General features: G+C 38.2%; 1 protein-coding gene, 1 long non-coding RNA gene and 1 pseudogene across 4 annotated transcripts in view; 1 reads left to right on the top strand and 2 right to left on the bottom strand.

Moving 5' to 3' along the window:
* The window catches only part of LOC116875745, a 104489-nt gene that overhangs the window by 39377 nt on the left and 41534 nt on the right, over positions 1 to 23578 (bottom strand). The gene's annotated exons all lie outside the window — the stretch shown is intronic.
* GPR141 (G protein-coupled receptor 141) overlaps positions 1 to 23578 on the top strand; it is a 52071-nt gene that overhangs the window by 6354 nt on the left and 22139 nt on the right. For 2 of the 3 annotated variants that reach the window (XM_032871351.1, XM_032871342.1), the window contains exons 2-3: positions 1582 to 1764; positions 12583 to 12717. The gene's annotated coding sequence lies outside the window, so the exon portion shown is untranslated. Of the gene's footprint in view, positions 1 to 534; positions 571 to 1581; positions 1765 to 12582; positions 12718 to 23578 lie in introns of those variants that run through there. The other variant, XR_004384268.1, reaches the window with a different exon arrangement.
* Positions 1049 to 1688, bottom strand: LOC116875739 (annotated as a pseudogene).

Genomic DNA, 23578 nt, shown 5'->3' with positions numbered 1-23578 from the left:
ATCAAGAGTCAGATGGTTAACTGCCTGAGCCATCCAGGCAGCTCTATTATCATTTTTTTTAATCACTGCATTTTCTTTATTAATATTTTGTGTAGAAGTTTTGTGTCTATATAAATGAGAGTTGGCTTCTCTTAGGTCCTTTATTAAGATGTTCTTGCCATTATTTGCTATCAAGTTATAATGACCTCAAAAAATAACTTGGAAAATTTTTCCTTGTTTTCTGAGCTCTAGAATATTATACGTAAGGTTGATTTTATTTCTAAATGTTTGGAAGAATTGAGTAATAAAACTGACAGGCATGGGAATTTCTCTCAAAGGGTTTTACAGATCCAGTTTATTTACTAGATATTAAATAAACTATTTGCATTTTGTATTTCTCCTTGTGGTATTTTGGCAATTTTGGTAAATTATGGCTTTTTAAATCATTTCAACATTTCATTGAAATTACAACCCCCAAAACTGTTATCCTTTTGTTCTCATTTTCTTTTCTTTTTTTTTTTTTTTTTTAAGATTATTTATTTATTTATTTGTCAGAGAGAGAGAAAGAGTGAATGAGCACAAGCAGGGAGAGCAGCTAGCAGAGGGAGAAGCAGGCTCGCTGCTGAGCTGGAAGCCTGATGTGGGACTCAATCCCAGGACCCTGGGATCATGATCTGAGCCAAAGGCAGCTGCTTGACCAACTGAGCCACCCAGGTGTCCCTGTTTTCATTTTCTTAACTATGGAATCCACAGTTAAGCCCCTTCTTTATAAAAATCATTCTTGATATTGGTATTTTATGCATTTTCTTTTTTTCTTGATCTCTCCTCCCAGGGATTTATGAAATTTATTAGTCTTTTAAAATCCTTTTTTAGATTTATTTTCTCTAGCACACGTTTGTTTTATGTTTTATTGAGATATGCTTTTATTTTTATTATTTGTTTATTTTTCTCTCCCTCAGCTTGATTTTTTTAACTAGTGGAAATAGATACTTGGATGATTTATTTTCAGCTTTTTTTTTTTTTTTTTTTTTTGGTGGGTATGAATAAGGAGGGGGCAATGTTGGGGTTTTCATGAATGCAGAGCCTACCATTTGTCCATGGGGCCACAATTCCGGATATATTTGACCCCACAGCCATCTGGGATGAGGCACTTTTTAGCCACTATGTCTTCAAATTCATCTGCACTAAACTTAGTAAAGCCCCAGTTCTTGGAAATATGAATCTTCTGTCAGCCAGGGAACTTGAACTTGACCCTGCATAGAGCCTCAGTCACACGCTCCTTGTTTTGCATCTTGGTACAGATGGACATGATGACTTGGCCAATGTGGATCCTGATCACTGTGCCCTGGGGCTTTCCAAAGGCCTCCACACACGTTTTTAAAGCCTGTGAGCTCCAGCGCAGGATATCTTGTGGGTAACCACGCTGTGGAAAGGGTGGAAATGCAACTCTGATGGGAAAACCATCTTTGCCGCAGCTTTTCACCAGGGACATTTGGCACAAATACATGCAGCCTCCAGGGCTTCAGAGAGCGGATCACATTCATCCGACACCGTAGAGCCATACAGTGAGAACTCATCGACTTTTGCCTTCTTCTGACCCAGGTCAAAATGCAGATCTTGATGTCAGGGACATTTCTGAAGAAGCGAGGCCTCTAGAAGAACTACATATTCTTACAGTACCAGTAACACCCAGCGAGGTGTTAACCCATGGTGAAACCAGGATCTTCAGTGGTGCAGTGAAGAAGAGGTTACTTTCAGCTTTTTACTCCTAAAAAAAGCATTCAAGTATGGCTTTAGCTGTGTTTTGAAAGTTTCGATTAAGGTGAATTTTCACTATAATTTGAAGAAAAATATTTCCTGATTTCCATTTGTATTCATGTTTTAATGTTTGAATTATTATTATTATTATTATTTTAAGATTGTATTTATTTATTTGAGAGCGAGACAGCACAAGCCAGGGGTGGGGGAGAGGCGGAGGGAGAAGCAGACTCTCCCTACTTGGGCCTGATCCCAGAACCCTGAGATAGGATCTGAGCTGAAGTCAGATGCTTAACCGCCTAAGCCACCCAGGCATCCCTAGTGTTTGAATTATTTAGAAGTATATTAAGTGTTTTTCAAAATAAAAAGTTTTTTATTATTACTTTGTTTCATTATTGATTTCTAACCTATCTGTACTGTTGGCAGAAAATATACATTGTATAATTTTACCTTTTTAATATTTTTTAAGATTTCTTTTAGAGTCACCATTTGGTTAATTGACTTAGCATTTGATGTGCATTTTGCATTTTCTGAGTAGAAAGTATGTAAATCAGGTGAACTTTATTGATTCCATTGTTCAAATCTACTATATCCATGTTGAGTTTTTGTCTGCCTCGTATATTAGATACTAGGAGACATCTGTTAAAATTTCACAATGATAATGGATTTGTCCATTTTCCTTTTAGTTGCATCATTATTTTGCTTTATATAGTTGGAAACTCATTATTAAGTGCAACAAATTTACAACTTTAATGTTTTGGAATGATTAACTCTTTTATCATAATAAAATGTCCTTTGTTCATTGCCAACAAACTGTCTTGCCTTACAGTCTAATTTATCTGATAAGTATATAAAATACAGCTATGCTGGCCTCAAATTCTTTTTTCATTCATTTATTTCAGGGTTTTTGTGTTGTTGTTTAGGTGTGTCTCTTTTTTTTTTTTAATTTTATTTTTTATAAACATATAAAATTTTCCCCAGGGGTACAGGTCTATGAATCACCAGGTTTACACACTTCACAGCACTCACCATAGCACATACCCTCCCCAATGTCCATAATAACCCCACCCCCCCAACACCCCTTCCCCCAGCAACCCTCAGTTTGTTTTGTGAGATTAAGAGTCACTTATGGTTTATCTCCCTCCCAATCCCATCTTGCTTCATTTACTCTTCTCCTACCCCCTTAACCCCCATGTTGCATCTCCTCTCCCTCATATCAGGGAGATCATATGGTAGTTGTCTTTCTCCAATTGACTTATTTCGCTAAGCATGATACCCTCTAGTTCCATCCACGTCATCGCAAATGGCAAGATTTCATTTCTTTTGATGGCTGCATAGTATTCCATTGTGTATATATACCACATCTTCTTTATCCATTCGTCTGTTGATGGACATCTAGGTTCTTTCCATAGTTTGGCTATTGTAGACATTGCTGCTATAAACATTCGGGTGCATGTTCCCCTTCGGATCACTACGTTTGTATCTTTAGGGTAAATACCCAGCAGTGCAATTGCTGGGTCATAGGGTAGTTCTATTTTCAACATTTTGAGGAACCTCCATGCTGTTTTCCAGAGTGGTTGCACCAGCTTGCATTCCCACCAACAGTGTAGGAGTGTTCCCCTTTCTCCGCATCCTCGCCAGCATCAGTCATTTCCTGACTTGTTAATTTTAGCCATTCTGACTGGTGTGAGGTGGTATCTCATTGTGGTTTTGATTTGTATTTCCCTGATGCCGAGTGATATGGAGCACTTTTTCATGTGTCTGTTGGCCATCTGGATGTCTTCTTTGCAGAAATGTCTGTTCATGTCTTCTGCCCATTTCTTGATTGGAGTATTTGTTCTTTGGGTGTTGAGTTTGCTACGTTCTTTATAGATTCTGGACACTAGCCCTTTATCTGATATGTCGTTTGCAAATATCTTCTCCCATTCTGTCAGTTGTCTTTTGGTTTTGTGAACTGTTTCCTTTGCTGTGCAAAAGCTTTTGATCTTGATAAAATCCCAATAGTTCATTTTTGCCATTGCTTCCCTTGCCTTTGGCGATGTTCCTAGGAAGATGTTGCTGCAGCTGAGGTCGAAGAGGTTGCTGCCTGTGTTCTCCTCAAGGATGTTGATGGATTCCTTTCTCACATTGAGGTCCTTCATCCATTTTGAGTCTATTTTCGTGTGTGGTGTAAGGAAATGATCCAATTTCATTTTTCTGCATGTGGCTATCCAATTTTCCCAACGCCAATTATTGAAGAGGCTGTCTTTTTTCCATTGGACATTCTTTCCTGCTTTGTCGAAGATTAGTTGACCATAGAGTTGAGGGTCTATTTCTGGGCTCTCTATTCTGTTCCATTGATCTATGTGTCTGTTTTTGTGCCAGTACCATGCTGTCTTGATGATGACAGCTTTGTAGTGGAGCTTGAAGTCCGGAATTGTGATGCCACCAACTTTGGCTTTCTTTTTCAATATTCCTTTGGCTATTCGCGGTCTTTTCTGGTTCCATATAAATTTTAGGATTATTTGTTCCATTTCTTTGAAAAAAATGGATGGTACTTTGATAGGAATTGCATTAAATGTGTAGATTGCTTTAGGTAGCATAGACATTTTCACAATATTTATTCTTCCAATCCAGGAGCATGGAACATTTTTCCATTTCTTTGTGTCTTCCTCAATTTCTTTCATGAGTACTTTATAGTTTTCTGTGTATAGATTCTTAGTCTCTTTGGTTAGGTTTATTCCTAGGTATCTTATAGTTTTGGGTGCAATTGTAAATGGGATGGACTCCTTAATTTCTCTTTCTTCTGTCTTGTTGTTGGCGTAGAGAAATGCAACTGATTTCTGTGCATTGATTTTATATCCTGACACTTTACTGAATTCCTGTACCAGTTCTAGCAGTTTTGGAGTGGAGTCTTTTGGCTTTTCCACATATAGTATCATATCATCTGCGAAGAGTGATAATTTGACTTCTTCTTTGCTGATTTGGATGCCTTTAATTTCTTTTTGTTGTCTGACTGCTGAGGCTAGGACTTCTAGTACTATGTTGAATAGCAGTGGTGATAACGGACATCCCTGCCCTGTTCCTGACCTTAGCGGAAAAGCTTTCAGTTTTTCTCCATTGAGAATGATATTTGCGATGGGTTTTTCATAGATGGCTTTGATAATATTGAGGTATGTGCCCTCTATCCCTACACTTTGAAGAGTTTTGATCAGGAAGGGATGCTGTACTTTGTCAAATGCTTTTTAAGCATCTATGGAGAGTATCATATGGTTCTTGTTCTTTCTTTTATTAATGTGTTGTATCACATTGATTGATTTGCGGATGTTGAACCAACCTTGCAGCCCTGGAATAAATCCCACTTGGTCGTGGTGAATAATCCTTTTAATGTACTGTTGAATCCTATTGGCTAGTATTTTGGTGAGAATTTTTGCATCTGTGTTCATCAAGGATATTGGTCTGTAGTTCTCTTTTTTGATGGGATCCTTGTCTGGTTTTGGGATCAAGGTGATGCTGGCCTCATAAAATGAGTTTGGAAGTTTTCCTTCCGTTTCTATTTTTTGGAACAGTTTCAGGAGAATAGGAATTAGTTCTTCCTTAAATGTTTGGTAGAATTCCCCCGGGAAGCCGTCTGGCCCTGGGCTTTTGTTTGTTTGGAGATTTTTGATGATTGTTTCAATGTCCTTACTGGTTATGGGTCTGTTCAGGCTTTCTATTTCTTCCTGGTTCAGTTGTGGTAGTTTATATGTCTCTAGGAATGCATCCATTTCTTCCAGATTGTCAAATTTGTTGGCATAGAGTTGCTCATAATATGTTCTTATAATTGTCTGTATTTCTTTGGTGTTAGTTGTGATCTCTCCTCTTTCATTCATGATTTTATTTATTTGGGTCCTTTGTCTTTTCTTTTTGATAAGTCTGGCCAGGGGCTTATCAATCTTATTAATTCTTTCAAAGAACCAGCTCCTAGTTTCGTTGATTTGTTCTATTGTTTTTTTGGTTTCTATTTCATTGATTTCTGCTCTGATCTTTATGATTTCTCTTCTCCTGCTGGGTTTAGGTTTCTTTCTTGTTCTTTCTCCAGCTCCTTTAGGTGTAGGGTTAGGTTGTGTACCTGAGACCTTTCTTGTTTCTTGAGAAAGGCTTATACTGCTATACATTTTCCTCTCAGGACTGCCTTTGTTGTGTCCCACAGATTTGGAACCGTTGTATTTTCATTATCATTTGTTTCCATGAATTTTTTCAATTCTTCTTTAATTTCCTGGTTGACCCATTCATTCTTTAGAAGGATGCTCTTTAGTCTCCATGTATTTGGGTTCTTTCCAAATTTCCTCCTGTGATTGAGTTCTAGTTTCAGAGCATTGTGGTCTGAAAATATGCAGGGAATGATCCCAATCTTTTGATACCAGTTGAGACCTGATTTAGGACCGAGGATGTGATCTATTCTGGAGAATGTTCCATGTGCACTAGAGAAGAATGTGTATTTTGTTGCTTTGGGATGGAATGTTCTGAATATATCTGTGATATCCATCTGGTCCAGTGTGTCATTTAAGGCCTTTATTTCCTTGTTGATCTTTTGCTTGGATGATCTGTCCATTTCAGTGAGGGGAGTGTTAAAGTCCCCTACTATTATTGTAGTATTGTTGATGTGTTTCTTTGATTTTGTTATTAATTAGTTTATATAGTTGGCTGCTCCCACGTTAGGGGCATAGATACTTAAAATTGTTAGATCTTCTTGTTGGACAGATCCTTTGAGTATGATATAGTGTCCTTCCTCATCTCTTATTATAGTCTTTGGCTTAAAATCTAATTGATCTGATATAAGGATTGCCACTCCTGCTTTCTTCTGATGTCCATTAGCATGGTAAATTCTTTTCCACCCCCTCACTTTAAATCTGGAGGTGTCTTCGGGTTTAAAATGGGTTTCTTGTAGGCAACATATAGATGAGTTTTGTTTTTTTATCCATTCTGATACCCTGTGTCTTTTGATTGGGGCATTTAGCCCATTAACATTCAGGGTAACTATTGAGAGATATGAATTTAGTGCCATTATATTGCCTGTAAAGTGACTGTTACTGTATATTGTCTCTGTTCCTTTTGATCTACTACTTTTAGGCTCTCTCTTTGCTTAGAGGACCCCTTTCAATATTTCCTGTAGAGCTGGTTTGGTGCTTGCAAATTCTTTCAGCTTTTGTTTGTCCTGGAAGCTTTTAATCTCTCCTTCTATTTTCAATGATAGCCTAGCTGGATATAGTATTCTTGGCTGCATGTTTTTCTCGCTTAGAGCTCTGAATATATCATGCCAGCTCTTTCTGGCCTGCCAGGTCTCTGTGGATAAGTCTGCTGCCAATCTAATATTTTTACCATTGTATGTTACAGACTTCTTTTCCCGGGCTGATTTCAGGATTTTCTCTTTGCCACTAAGACTTGTAAATTTTACTATTAGGTGACGGGGTGTGGACCTATTCTTATTGATTTTGAGGGGGGTTCTCTGAACCTCCTGGATTTTGATGCTTGTTCCCTTTGCCATATTGGGGAAATTCTCTCCAATAATTCTCTCCAATATACCTTCTGCTCCCCTCTCTCTTTCTTCTTCTTCTGGAATCCCAATTATTCTAATGTTGTTTCGTCTTATGGTGTCACTTATCTCTCGAATTCTCCCCTCGTGGTCCAGTAGCTGTTTGTCCCTCTTTTGCTCAGCTTCTTTATTCTCTGTCATTTGGTCTTCTATATCGCTAATTCTTTCTTCTGCCTCATTTATCCTAGCAGTGAGAGCCTCCATTTTTGATTGCACCTCATTAATAGCTTTTTTGATTTCAACTTGATTAGATTTTAGTTCTTTTATTTCTCCAGAAAGGGCTTTTATATCTCTCGAGAGGGTTTCTCTAATATCTTCCATGCCTTTTTCGAGCCCAGCTAGAACCTTGAGAATCATCATTCTGAACTCTAGATCTGACATATTACCAATGTCTGTATTGATTAGGTCCCTAGCCTTTGGTACTGCCTCTTGCTCTTTTTTTTTTGTGGTGAATTTTTCCGCCTTGTCATTTTGTCCAGATAAGAGTATATGAAGGAACAAGTAAAATACTAAAAGCGTGGCAACAACCCCAGGAAAATATGCTTTAGCCAAATCAGACGAGATCCCAAATCGTGAGGGGGGGGGGGGAAGGGGATATAAAGAGGTTCAGAAAGAAAAAAAAAAAAAGAAAAAAGACAAAAGAAACAAATAAAAAAAGAAAACTAATAATGAAAAAATATAAAAAGGAAAAAAATATGTATTTATATTAGATAAACTAGTTTAAAAACGTTAAAAAAGAAAAGGGTAAAAGTTAAAAAAATTTAGCAGAAGAAGAGAAAAAAATATTGAAAAAGAAAAAAAAATTAAATTAACTGCAAGGCTAAAGAATCATGGGGAGAAAGCCATGAGTTTTGTGCTTTGCTTTCCTCTCCTCTGGAATTCCGCTGCTCTCCTTGATATTGAAACTGCACTCCTTGGTAGGTGAACTTGGTCTTGGCTGGGTTTCTTGTTGATCTTCTGGGGGAGGGGCCTGTTGGAGTGATTCTCAAGTGTCTTTGCCCCAGGCGGAGTTGCACCCCCCTTACCAGGGGCCGGGTTGAGTAATCTGCTCAGGTTTGCGTTCAGGAGCTTTTGTTCCCTGAGCGGTTTCCGTAGATTTCCGGAGGACGGGAATGAAGATGGCGGCCTCCCAGTCTCCGGCCCGGAGGAGCCGAGAGCCCGGGGCCCCACTCCTCAGTGCGCCCTCATAGAACAGCGCCCAATTACTCCCGTCACCCTGGCCTCCAGCCGCGCTCTGAGCTGACTGAGCCTGTGACCGGTTCAAGGTAACCCCAAGCTTAGAGCTCACTCCTCGGCTCTGTCTCTGTAGCCGGCTTCCCCGTTCTAATACCTGCAAGCTCTGCGACACTCAGACACCCCCGATCCTTCTGTGACCCTGCGGGACCTGAGGCCACACTGACCCCGCGTGGCCTTCACCCCGGTTAAGCCTCTGGAGCGATGTCCCTCAGCGGAACAGACTTTTAAAGTCCTGATTTTGTGCTCCGTTGCTCCGCCGCTTGCCGGGAGCCAGCCCCTCCCCCTGCGGTCTATCTTCCTGTTGCTTTGGATTCACTTCTCTGCCAGTCCTACCTTTCAGAAAGTGGTTGATTTTCTGTTTCTAGAATTGCTATTCTTCTTCTCTTCGATCTCCCATTGGATTTGTAGGTGTTTGCAATCTTTAGATAAGCTATCTAGCTGATCTCCCGCTACCTGAAGTAGTCTCAGCCTGCTACTTCTCCACCATCTTGACTCCTCCCCCTAGGTGTGTCTCTTAATCAACATTGAGTCACATGTATTTTTTTTTCATCTAGTATAAAAAACTCTGTTTTTGACTGCTCAGCCATTCATATATTATTATATTGGGGGGATTATATAATTCTTTTATTTCCTCTTTAAATATTGCTTCTCGAAATAAGTCAATCAGTGAAACATAATTATCACATGATCTCACTCATATGTGGAATTTAAGAAACAAAACAGAAGATCATAGAGGATGGGAGGGAAAAATAAAACAAGGTGAAATCAGAGATGGAGACAAACCATAAGAGACTCTTAATCATGGGAAACAAATTGAAGGTTGCTGGAGGGGAATAGGGTGGAAGAATGAGGTAATTGGGTGACAGACATTAAGGAGGGCACGTGATGTAACACCAATGGGTGTTACATAAGACTGATGAATCAATGACCTCTAATTCTGAAAGCAATAATACATTAGATGTTAATTAATTGAATTTAGATTAAAAAAAAAAAAAAAGAACAAACTGATAGTTACCAGAGGGGAAGTGGGTAAAGGGATAGGTAAAATAGGTGATAGGGATTAAAGAGTACACTTACAATGATGAACACTGAGTAATGTATAGGAAAATAACTAAGTAAGTAAGTAAATAAATAAATAAATAAATATTGCTTCTGCCTAGTTCTTTCTCTTCTCTCTTTCTAGGACATCAGTTATGAACATGTTAGAACTTTTCCCTGTGTCTTCCTTGTGATTTCATGGAACTTTTTCCTTTCTTCTCTCCTCTATTCTTCAATCTAATATTTTCTTCTGATTTATTCTAGTTCCATCTTCTGTGTCTCATTGTCTATTAGCCCCTATCAATAATTTAATTTCATTATTTTATTTTTCTGTTCAGAACTTCCATTTGAATTTTAAAATATAGATTCCAGAATAAAATATAAAATTCTCTATATTTCACCTTATTTCTTCAAACTAATAATCACGGTTACTTTAAAGTCCCTCAATTTGGATCTCCTTATGCATTTGTTGCTATTCTATATTTATTTTCATGATCTTGGTTATTAGGTCATATATATATATATATATATATATATATATTTTAGTTTTTATGTGTTTATTTGTCAGAGAGAGAGAACAAGCACAAGCAGGGAGAGCGGCAGGCAGAGGGAGAAGCAGGCTCCCCGCTGAGCAGGGAGCCTGATGAAGGACTCGATCCCAGGATGTTGGGGTCATGACCTGAGCTGAAGGCAAACACGTAACAGACTGAGCCACCCAAATGCCCCTAGGTCTTATCTTCTGACATGCCTATAAATAGTAACTGAAACTTGAGGAACTCCCTTCCATTTGTTAGGTGGGATACTGCCTGATTGGTGGGTCTCTTAATAAATCCAACTGTACCTTCAAAATAAAAATATATATATTTACTGGAACTTGAGCATTATGTATAAAAATTTTCAGGGCCAATTAACTGATCTAGATAGTGTTATCATTCTCCACAGATTACTTTTGCTTGGGGTACGAGGGAGACTGTTATGATGATGGTGACTCCCCTAATCTATTCAGTGATTATCTTTTTACCCAAGTAATTTAGTTGCTTAGAAACTGGGCTTTAACCTTGTCATGGCACAGCATTTCTAGTTCATGTCTTCTCCAAAGGTGTACTCCTACAAATGTTCCTGTCAAAAGCCTAACTATAAGGGCACCACTTTCTCGGTGGTCCCTGAACTTTAATTTTGTTCAGAAACCAGTTCACTGCGGCACCTGGGTGGCTCAGTCAGTTAAGTGTCTGCTTTTGGCTGAGGCTATGATCTCATGATCCTGGGATCGAGCCCTGAGTTGGGCTCCCTGCTCAGCAGGAAGTCTGCTTCTCCCTTTTCCCCAGACTCTCTCTCTCTCTCTCTCTCTCTCTCACTGTCTCTCAAGCAAATAGATAAAATCTTAAAAAAAAACAAGAATCAGGTTCACCATTTGTACTTCCCTTCCCCTGGGGATTTTGTTTTCTTTCAGGTTTTCACAGCCTAGCCAGCTTTCTATAGCCTTCAAACCAACAGATTTTATATTCTATCCAATTTTTTTCATTGTTCTCAGGCGGGTTTGTCTCGAAGTCTTCTCTACCATTACTAAAAACTAAAATTCCTCCAGCATGAGTTATTTTGAAACAAGTAACATTTTTACTCCTATAACACAAAGAATGCACACCTGCTGAAACTGAAGACTTTCCAGACAAAGAAGTCTTCCCTTGAAACTAAGAAACAAAAGTCAGGTGCACTAATAACATTATGCTCAAAATGAGAAATGTGAACACTAGGAAACAGGAATTGCAAAATGTTTGCCTAGAATATTCTTCAGCATCAGAGACCATAAATCATCACAAATTACCAAAATTATCATTCTAACTAGGGCCTTTAAAGTAGAGAGAAACCGGGGACGATGTGTTTGATGTCTGCATATTTTTTTAAATGCAGAAATGTCAAATTAGAGCTAAAAATTGGAGTACATTTAAAATGTTGATTTTTAAAATTAGCATTTTAAACCCACAGATTTCTATACATTACCATATGATTTACAAAATAATTATAATACTTATTGAATACTATAGTGTTATATAATATGATAGATAAATTACAGAAGTTTGAGGAACTTCTTTTTCTTTTGTTCTTTTTAAGATTTATTTACACGTTTTAAAGAGAGTGAGCAAGTGGGGGGAGGGGCCCAGGGAGACAGAATCTCAAGCCAACCCCTTGCTGAACCCAGAGACTGACACAGGGCTTGATCTTATGACCCTGAGACCCTGACTTGAGCCAAAATCAAGAGTCAACTGAGGGCCACCCAGGGGCCCCAAGGAACCTATTTTTCTTTCAATACTTCCCATTTATCTCTGTGACTGTGTGCATAACTTCTTCTGGAGATAATGTTAAGAGTCTAAAAAGTGAGGCTGCAGATAGCCATACTAATCTCACAGTGAATATTATATATCAATGACGGAGCTAATCACCAAAATTTATTATCATAATAGTAGTTCTAGGTCCCCAAGGAGCTACAGAACAACTCCATAAATGTTCTAAAGGAAATATTATAGATGTATAATCTTTCATCCCAAACAGAGCACACAGTTTATCTCTCCTTTTCTGTTGTTGTTGTTTTTATTTATCTGACAGAGAGAGACACAGAGAGGGAACACAAGCAGGGGAGTGGGAGAGGGAAAAGCAGGCTTCCCGCCCAGCAGGGAGCCTGATGTGGGGCTGGATCCCAGAACCCTGGCTGGGATCATGACCTGAGCCGAAGGCAGGCGCTTAACGACTGAGCCACCCAGGGGCCCCTCTCTTTTTTGTTTTCCCCCTAATTATCTACAAAATTCAGTTTGAATGAATATTTTTTAAAAATGGATTCTTACAGTAGTCATAAAACCTTTTGTATTTCTTAACAATTGGCCTTGCTGTCATTTTGCAACCTAGACTTTTTATTTTAAGAGGTTGGCTTTTCAGTGCTAGTGTGTTTGACATAGTTTTGAGGTTTTGTGGTTGCTGTTGACACTCTGCGGAACTTAAAACACTTTGGTTTCCTTTTGCTTTAGTGAACTGGCCAGACCTTTTAAGTGCACGCAGACCTTGAGAGTGCCCAAGCAGGCTTACTGTTAGAAAAAAATCCTATATGGAATTCAGACAGGTGGCCCATCTCTGCACCTCCCTGAGACGTCTAGCTTTTCCAGGTAAGTGCAGAAGACCTGGGGTGGGGGGGCTCAGGAATGAAGGTTACGCATAAAGAGAGCATGCAATTTAAAAAAAAAAAAGAGAGAGAGAGCATGCAAAACTTGCCAATGAAGCTCTGAAATTCAGAATTTTCAGTTTTGCTATAAAAAGCAAGTTTATTTACTCTGACCATAATTCCTCCTTTATAGAAAAAACTGTCTAGTTCTTTCTGTGTAGTATGTACTATTCTGAAGTCGACACCTAGTTTTTCTAAGTGGTTAAATATGAACAGAAGTGGTTTCAGAATCTGACAAAAGAAAAAGGGAGTCTGGCTTAAACCATCATAGAGGTCTTCAGGGCATCTGATATTGCATTTACACATTATTGAAATGTTTCGGGTTCTTTTTTGTTTTTCATTATGGAAATCTTTAAACTCTATTACTGGTAATATTAGCACATATGATTTAAAACTCTCCTGGCAGCCCTAATCCATAGAAGGAAACAATCAATAGTAATCAGGTACTTTGAAATTTTTAAAAGAAGTACATTCAAAATAACATGTAATAATGGTTATTGCTATTCTTTTTATTCTATTTTTTGTAGTAGTACATGACAGGAGAAATATGAAAATAACTTTGAAATCACACAATTAAAAGAACAACATCTGTTCAAATAATTTTACATTAAGGTCCATTTATACCTTTATTCCTTTTTACAAGAAATATTGCACTTCATAATATGTGAAATAGAATATAAGCTTAAAACAGTAAGTTAGTAATGTACAGCTTGAGTTTGAGAGCTTAATATTGCTTCTTTAATAAATTTATAATATAATTTTGGATGGATCACTTAGTTCCTGGATTTTAACTGCCTACATAAATGCATAATTATTTATCTAAGGAATTTTATTAAGGACCAGAATTACAACTCCTTGTTTTCATTTTAATTGGGCTTAAATCAGTCAATTAGTCAATATTTTAACTGATCAACAGGAGTAATGAGAAGACCAATAGATGAGGAATCAGATGGTGTGAATCCTAGTCTTCTATTTTCTAGTGATTGGATGAGTGATTTAGAAAACACTTTTTAACCATTCAAGGCCAGGGGTTGGCAAATTTTTTCTATAAAGGACTCGACAGTAAATAGTTAGGGTCACTCAGAACAAAAGCAAGATTGAAGATAATATGAAGGTAATATGAAATCATTTAAAAATATAAAAGCCATTCTTAGCTCACAGGCAGAACAAAAATGAGAGATGAGTTATATTTGGCCTTAGGGCCATAATTTTCCAGCCTCTGTTCTAGGCAATGATCTTCATCAGTTATAAAATGGAAGATGTAGGAATTCATGGATGATACACAGGGTGATTCACCAATCCCCTAAAATTGTATACAAACATTTGAGTGTATGTACATATGTTATTTATTTTTTAAAAATATGTTATTTCTTAATGGGAAAAAAGATCCACATATTTCATCAGATTTTCAAAGAGTCCAAAACCCATTTAAGGTCAAGGAGTACAGGGCTAGCTGATTCTTAAATATGTTTCTCAAATCTAAAAATTCAATGATTTTTATTGGGTGTCTACTATGTCTAAGCCACTGTGCTAACACTATAGTAGATGTTAACACATTATGACCAAAATAATATGTCAAAAATATATTAGATTGTAATATGCAGAAATTAATGATACCCTTCAAAGTAATAACTCTGAGAAAAATTCTATAATTAGTCAGAAATTTCTGAGATATTACTTTGCAAAGTGTCTTCAAATCTAGTATGAATTATGTCAAAATATTAATCAAATATTCTTACAGTCTCATCTTGTTTTTGATGACAATGGTATCAGTCATGACAATCATAATCAAACATAACCCAAGCAGAATCTCTTTCCTAAAAATATGATTTCCTTATGAGCAGGAGTTATGCTTTTCTCATCTTTGTATTTGGATACAATGTTTGTCACATACTAAGTATGTGACTTAGTATGTGACTAAGTAAGTGCTCAACATCTCTGGAATGGATATATGAATGAATGAATGAGTGAGTGAATGAATGAATGAAAAGATGAAGACACCATCATGCAGAGTATGTGCCATATATACTGAAGGCTTAGAACCCAAAATGCTCTAAGAACAGTTGCCAAGGCCAAAATTTGCTTCTCTTTTCAACTTTGGACATAACTGTGATTTCAAAATGCTTGGTCAACTAAAGATTGCAGTTCCTGGGGATTAAGCCATCTTTTTAAAAAAATATATAATGCACATGTTACAGATGTTCTAGTAACCTAGTCTATGGGATGTGGTGATAGGAGAATGATGTTTTGCTTAAGAAACAGCAGCATGCTCAGCATCTGCACCCTTCCTACTGAGACCAGGTAAGAGGTTGTACCAGCTGGAGCATTACACATAAATGGTAAGCTCCCTTGGGCAATCCAAAAGTCAGATCTAATAGAATTTAGGGTATCATGATGTTCCCTAATAAAGAAGTTCAGCCTGATTCCCATTGCCTGGCCAGTTGATGGTGGCAAAGTCTGAGCACCACTCACTGATGATTCCCCCAGCTACATGGGGTAGAGAATGACCTGGGATCCAAATGTACCTCTCCTCTCGACGCAGGAATAATTTCATTTTCTGAAAGAGAAATTCAGGCTACAATAGCTGGTTTGTAATTCATTCACTTCTTTAGGGAAATTTAAATCTTAAGACTTAAAAAATGTAAGAAGTGTTAATGAAAAGCCTGCACAGTCCTGTATGTTTCTAGAGTTATGCCTGAAATGTCCTTATTCAAAAAAGTGCATCCCGCCTCCATCCCTGCTTTTACTCCCCCTCCCCCTCTAAAAGCTGTTAGGACTAGAATAAATATCTTAGGCTTCAGAGGCCATACAGTCTCTGTCACAACTACTCAACTCCACAGGTGTCATGCCAAAGCAGCCACAGATAGCACATAAACAAATATCTGTGATTAGTTAAAAATGTTATTTACAAAAACAAGTGCCTGGCCCACAGGCTATAGAGCTGGCCTACGAACTATATTGAAGGTTTGATGACAACTGAAAAAATTAGTGTTTTAGAGGGAAGTGAGAGCCTCAAAGTTTGCTAGAGCATCTCACAGAACTCAAAGAAATACTTCCTTAAGGTTTATCAGTTTATGAAAGGGTATGATAAAGGAGCAAATGAACAGCCAGATGAAGAGATACATTAGGCAAGACCTGAGTGGGGGCCCAGAGCACAGGAGCTCTTGTCCCTGTTGAATTAGGGTACACGTCTTCTCCTCTGCCAGGAGGGATATGTTCACCAACCTGAAAGCTATCCAAAGCCCCTACTCCCCTACTCTTGGAGTATTATGAAGACTTCTTCATCTGGAATGATCAGTTATTAACTCCATTTCCAACCCCTCCCCCTTCTCTGGAAGATGGGGGATGGGACTGAAAATTCCAAGTTTCTAACTGGAATTTGGTCTTTTTGGTGACCAGCCCCCATCCAGAAGCTATCTGGGAGCCCACCCAGAATCACCACCATGAAACAAAAGATGCTCCTAGTGCTCTTATCACTTAGAGATTTACAAGGGGTTAGGAAGTCTGGTGTCAGGGACTGGGGTGGGGGAAGCAGAGACACATATATGTATTTCATATGATTTCACACCTGCACAACAGCACTCCTGTAATTTATCACACACTGCCTAAGATTATTTTAATGTAGGTCTTATCTTTCCCCTAGGTTGTAATCTCCATGCAGAGCAGTGACCTATATATCTAGCATAGACTTTATCTATGTAGGTGCCTAATTTAAAGAAGTTTAGATGGGATTTGGACAGGATATACAAGAATTAAAATAATTTGGCAGTCTCTCTCTTCATATACCATTTTATATACAATATTTCTTAAAAACATCTCTACCTAGAGCAAAATTATTAAATTAGCCTGTTTCAGATCTCTTCTCATGAAACAAATATCATGTAAAACTTTTTAGGTTCAGACACCTGGATGGCTCAGTTGGTTAAGTGTCTGCCTTTGGCTCAGGTCATGATTCCAGGGTCTCGGGATCAAGTCCCATGTTGGGCTCCCTGCTCCACAGGGAATCTGCTTCTCCCTCTGCCTCTCACCCCGTTCATTTTCTCAATCTCTCTTGCTCTTGTGCTCTCTCTCAAATAAATAAAATCTCAAAAAAATTTTTTTTAGGTTCTCTTAATTGTTTTCAGGAAAATATTTTTTTAATTTTAAATAGGTATTGTTATACCTACTTCATTCTTTATTATATTATAGGTAGAGAGACATGTAGAAATACTCAAAAGATGTTTATGACCTCTTCTGTCTAGGAGACATTAATACTTTGGAAAGGCACAATTTATCCATGTAAAACAAATGCAAAGTTCATGTCACTATGAGACTCTATATTTGTCCAACTTTTTAATGGCTTATAAGCAGAAGTAGGTATAATAATCTTTATTTTACTATTTTTTTTCAGAAAATTTAATTAAAAGAACTTGAAAGTTTAATGCCAAATTATCTTCACAGAAAAAGACCTGAAACAGGCCAATACTAAGATGTTGCTCTTGGCAGACATTTACAGAAAAAAATGGTTAGATAATTTTTATTAGATTGAATACAAGAAAAAGAATGTCGAATAAAAATCATCAGCCAAATGATGTATAGGTAGCTAGTTTTCTATACCAGGTCTTAATACCATTAAGGCTTATTAGAAAAAAGTCTTTTATCAAGAATACTAATTGCCTCCCAGAAGAACAGACTGAGTGGATTACAGAAAAAGCTCTGTTCCAGGCTAGGATTAGATCATTCTTCCTTTATACTGCTAATGACAGAATCAAAGATTAAGGTCACCTGGATAGTGTTGTTGGTCAGGAAAGTGAAATTTGTCTTCAGGTTCCAAGTTTTCCCTAGCAGCCTCAGTACTCGGGCATGCACTGCATCATTGGACTCTGAGTGCTGGGGTAATTTAATGAGTAAAAAGGTCAGTGAAGACAGAGGTCAGGAGGTTGGGACTCTCAACTGAGACTTGGTGTGTGAAATTTGGATTGTGATAGTCAGTTACATTAAGGCAGTGATTCTCAAAGAGGGTCTGTATTAGAATTACCTGATCAACTTGTTAAGAGCACCAATTTCAAAGTCTCCCCATAGATTCTGATCCACTGGTCTGAGAGGGGGCAGCAGTGTTTAAATGAGTTCCCTTAGTGGTTAGGTGCTGTTTTTTTCTCATCCCATGTTTCTAATTTTCTATTTTTGAAAAAGATTTATTTATTTATGTGAGAGAGAGAGAGAGCATGCATGAGCACGAGTTGGGGGAGGGGCAGAAGGAGAGAATGTCAAGCAGACTCCCTGCTGAGCATGGAGCCCAGGACGGCTGGATCTCACAACCCATGAGATTATGACCTGAGCCAAAATCATGAGTGAGACACTTAACCCATGAAACACCCAGGTGTCCCCTAACCTTCTATTTCAAGTGTGAATAGCATGGGCACAACTAACAGCTGCTCCAAGAGCTTGTGCCTCCAAGAAGGAGGAATAGAGAAATTTCTAAAATATTCAGAGAGACGATCTCTGCATCCTGGCCCAGGTGCCCAGCACTCTTAGATACATACAAGAGAGGCTATTGCAGGGGGAGTCATAGCTTTATTCCTTTTAGCTAGGCTTTCCTTAAAAAGTCATGAGCCTCTCAGCCTTTTATGCTTCTGCATGACAAACATATCTGTCATGTCCCACTCCTTGGTCTACTCCAATTAGCCTCATCTTTTGTGTCGGTAAAAGAGATCACATCTAACTCAAATGAAAATAGTAAGGATCAGAAGTATTAACAAATGAAAAATGCCCAGGACACTGTATTACTCAATAATTCTCACCCTTCTTCCCTCTTCCTGCCACTGTAGCATTTACAGTTCTTATCATAAAACAAACTAGGGGTACCTGGGTGGCTCAGTGGGTTAAGCCGCTGCCTTCGGTTCAGGTCATGATCCCAGGGTCCTGGAATCGAATCCCACATCGGGCTCTCTGCTCAGCAGGGAGCCTGCTTCCTCCTCTCTCTGTCTGCCTCTCTGCCTACTTGTGATCTCTGTCTGTCAAATAAATAAATAAATAAATCTTTAAAACAAACTATTCCCATCTCACTGTCCCATCTGTCAATGACATCCAGTCAAAGACCACCGGGACACCTGTAGCTGAATGACTCTGGCTTATCACTCATTGCAGGGAAGGAGAACAGACACCATGGGGATCCATGGGGTAACTCGGTAAGATGGTATTAGAAACAATCAATTAATAGTATTTGGATTTTGGTAGAGTGATTCGGTGGTGGTCGGGGGGGTGGGTCTAGGAAAGTAGAGGTTTGTTCCATACTGGATGTTGTCAGAAAGCAGAGGCAATTTCATATTTTAGTGAAGAAATAGCAGTCATTAATTTTAACTGAAAAAGGGGATGTTTGGTACTTCATGTGTGGCCCAGTGACCTTGTTTTGTCTGTCCTTAGACAAAATCACAAAGGGGCCCTTTATTGTCTCAATTTATCAGGGTGACCATACCTGACTGCCCCCCTTTACTCTTTCTCACTTCTGAAATGAAAGAGTATGGGGGAAAAAACCGATACTTATTTTAGTATTTGTTTAAATAAAGAGATTGAACAACTATAGACACTATGTCCAACATCACGCTAAGCTTTAACCCTCTCAGTCTCACAGTATATTATATAGATAATATATATATCATATATTATCTGTGTAAGGTGGGTTTAGAAGCCAGATCTAACTGACTTCTAACACAAAAGCTTCCAGTCTGGTATGCTGTTGCCATGTTGACACCATTGGAACCTATGGATGAATTTTAACCAATCACTCTAAATAAAATTGCTTTTGGGGTGCTTGGCTGGGTCAGTGGGTGGAGTGTGTGACTCTTGATCCTGGGGTTCTGGGTTTGAGCCCCACCCTGGGTGGAGAGATTGCTTAAAAATATATATATATAAATAAATAAATAAATAAACAAACAGATAAATTGCTTTCAACTTTACTTACAACAGAAAAAAAATCCTTTGATCTATAATCAGAGACTGGCAAAATTTTTTTTTGTAAAAATATCAAAACCGAATAATTTTGGTTTTCAGGTTACATAGTCCCTTCCATGATCACTCAGCTGTCCTTGTAGTGGGAAAGAAGCCTTAGATCATGTATGAACAAATGCAAGTAGCCGTGTTCTAATAAAACTTTACTTACAAAATCAGCTGGGAGGTAGGATTTGGCTGTTAATCTGTAGCTTGTAAACCCTTGATTTAGATTATAAGCAGCCAGAAATCCCAAATCAACTTGGATTTTTAAAAAATATATTTTATGGCTTGAATAATTAAGTATGTATAAATTGTAGGGGGTGCCTGGGTGGCTCACTTGGTTAAGTAATCCATTTGAGATTTGGGCTCAGGTCATGATCTCATGAGTCATGGGATGGAGCCACACTGTGGGCTCTGCACTCGGTGGGGCGTCTGCTTGAGATTCTCTCCCTTTCCCTCTGTCCCTTTCCCTACTCGTGCACGTGTGCAGGTTTCTCTCTCTGTCAAAAAAATCTTTAAAAAATACATGTAAATTGTTAATTAAAAAACTATAAATATATATAATAGTTAAATATGCATAAATACAAATTTGTGGTGTTTTTAATAAAACTGCCAAACATAGTATATTTTATTTTATTTCATTTTTTTAAATGAACAACATAAATTTATTTCTCACAGTTCTGGAGCCTAGAAAAACTGCCAAAAATACTTTAAATAAACTACCGACTTCTGAACATAACAGAATCAGGATGGTGCCTCAGGTCATTTGCTTCTGCAATCCCGTATAGTGGGAACTGGATCTCAAGAGGCCAAGGCGCCTACCTCACAATTATTCTGGGCTTCTATTCCTTGTTCCTTACTGGAAAACTCTTGTTAGCTAAACTGAAGCTGAGAGGTTGAATACTTATCCTCAGTTACCCAGACTATGGCAGAGCTGATGTTAAGCCTTACATTTGTTTCATTATACCCTATGCCTCAATTGTTTTTTTCTTTTGCCAGGAGGGGCCCTATGTCTCAATTTTGATAAACTATTGAATTGGTGGCCTGAGAGCATAAAAAGACCTTTGGGTTACCCTCTGAATCTTCAAAGAAAGAGCATATGATCAGAATAAACCTACAGCAAGGGGCTTTTTGTTATAGTTTGATTTTTTGAAAAGTTAGGGCTTGGGAGTAAATGTGGAAACTGGAATTCAGTACCAAAACATCGGATGAACATTGTGTTATCCAGCCTCAGCACCCAATTCCCTTTTATAGTTACCTCCTTTAGCAATGTGTAACATCATGTGCCAGCTGCAAGCAAAGATCACCTATCACCACGGTATCAGACAGTGGCCGTCTGTGACTTGAGGTTAGAAGGATGGCCTGGAGCGTATTGCAGGAGATGTTCTACTCTGAACCTCTCCAACTACGGGCTATGCCGCTGCTCTTGTTTAAAAGGAATTTTCAACTAGAATCTCCCATTCCCCAAATGTGCAGAAATAATACGAGTGTGTATGGGTAACTGGCACATGAGTATTTGCATGATTTTGTATTTAAAACTGAATATCACATAATGATCTATTTCATGCAAATTAATACATGATATGTATATATTAAGTTATACCCAGTTCCTACATATTTCTATGGCTATAGCCCACCAGGTAATAAGTCTTTCATTTAGAAGACTCCAGCCTATGTTCTACCTCACCCACAAGCTCAGTTTAAAACTCCCCTTAAATAACAATTAAGAAAATAGTAGTCCATAAATATTTTTTCATACATTTAAGTGGGCTGTCACAGGAGGCCAGAAGGGGAGTCTTGCTTCGTGACATGAGGGGGACTTTGCTAAGCACTATTATATCTCAGCACACCTCTGTCCCTCCCTTTCATTTCACCTCTGCCTAGAGTTGCCAGATTTAGAAAACAAAAACAGAGGACTCCCAGTGAAACTTGAATTTTGGACAAGTGGTAAATACTTTTTTTAAGTATAAGTATGTCCCAAATATTGCATGGGATACTTGTACAAAAATAATTATTTGTTGTTTATCTGGATTTCAAATCAACCGGGTATCTTTCACTTTGTCAACTCTACACACGAATATTTTATGGCTCAGTTTTCACATGGTGACTTTTCTAGTTTGATAGAATTGAATTCAATTTCCTAGTCACCCGCATATGAGCCCTGCCTAGGCGACCTACTTGACCGGGAGGTAATAATTCTTACTGTAGAGAGCTTTCAAAGGACTACAAAGAGGGAATGCAAATAAATCCCCTGGATTAGGGCAAGGAACAGGCAGCTGCTCAACAAACATTGGCCAAATTTTTTTTTTCCTTTTCTTCATTTAAATTCTCTCCCTCCCTCTCCATTTCTTCTCAAAGAAATAAATAAAATCTTAAAAAAAAAAAAAAAAAAAAAGGAGGCCCCTGGGTGACTCAGTCAGTTAAGCATCTGCCTTCAGCCCAGGTCATGATCTCAGGGCTCTGGGATGGAGTCCCATGTCAGGACCCCCGCTCGGCAAGAAGTCTGCTTGTCCCTCTCCCTCTCCCCGTGACTCATGTTATTTCTCTCTCTCTTCTCTCAAATAAATAAGAACTTTAAAAAAATTCTTTCAATTCTTCCTCTAACTTCCCTGAAAAGAGTTAGATGCTGCTCCCTTTTCTCTCACCATACACTGTACCTATTTCTCTTCTCGTTGTTCTTTTTTTTTTTTTTTTTTAAGTAGGCTCCACACCTAGTGGGGCTTGAACTCACCACCCCAAGATCAAGACCTGACCTGAGATCAAGAGTCAGACGCTTAACTGACTGAGCCACCCAAGTACCCCTAGACTGTACCTATTTCTACTATAACATTCATTATATAGAACTTCAGGCCCATTTTGTAATCATGACAGTATAGACTTAACAATTCCTTACTTTCTTTTCTCCTTTTTTCCCCCCATTGGTGCTTGCCTGGTGTAGCTTTTTACTACTACTTTTCTTTCAAAATTTCTAGGTTGTTTTATTTAAGGTGTGTCTTAAATAATGGGCTTCTAATGGATTTTTAGACAGAAGGTCTGATAATCTTTTTTAACTATAGAGTTTGGTCCACTTAAATAATTACTGAAATGGGGGCCACCCCATTTGGGTGGCTTAGTGGGTTAAAGCCTCTGCCTTCGGCTCAGGTCATGATCCCAGGGTCTTGGGACTGAGCCCCACATCGGGCTCTATGCTCTGCAGAGAGCCTGCTTCCTCCTCTCTCTCTGCATGCCTGTCTGCCTACTTGTGACCTCTGTCAAATAAATAAATAAAATCTTAAAAAAAAAAAAAAGAAAATTTTGCTGGGTAACCTTTATACATCCACAGTTATTTTTACTCAATGTTTTTAAGATAATATCTTACTGTACTCTGGCCTCCACTGCTGTTGATAAGAAGCCATTGGTCTGTGTAAAGTATTTTCTTTTTAGGTGATCTGTCTTCTCAAATGGGCTGCCTTTAACACTAGCAGCTCCTTTTCCTTAGTATTCTGCTGTTTCACTTTATTGTGTCTAAGTATGGGTTTCTTTCTCTTCATCCTGCTTAAGGTTTTTTGAACTTATCAAACCTGATGATTATTAATTTTCATCAGTTCTGGAAATTTTTCAGCCATTATCTCTCAAAAACTGCTTTTACTTTGCCTTATCTTCTGTTCTAGAACAAATTTAGACTCCACATCACATCTTTTTTGTGATTTCAATGTTCTTGATAAGGACATAACATAGTTGCTGAGTAACAAAACTGAAGCCTGGCTCTCTGGCTTGAATATAATGGCTCTCTTATTAGGTATGTAAATTTGTGCAAGTTACTTAACCTTATGCCTCAGTTTCCTCATCTCTAAAAC

This window comes from Lontra canadensis, unplaced genomic scaffold, assembly GCF_010015895.1.
Source record: "Lontra canadensis isolate GAN:19392208 unplaced genomic scaffold, GSC_riverotter_1.0 scaffold2, whole genome shotgun sequence".
NCBI lineage: Eukaryota > Metazoa > Chordata > Mammalia > Carnivora > Mustelidae > Lontra > Lontra canadensis.
The sequence above is the reverse complement of the archived record's forward strand: the minus strand, read 5'-3'. Positions and strand labels throughout refer to the sequence as shown.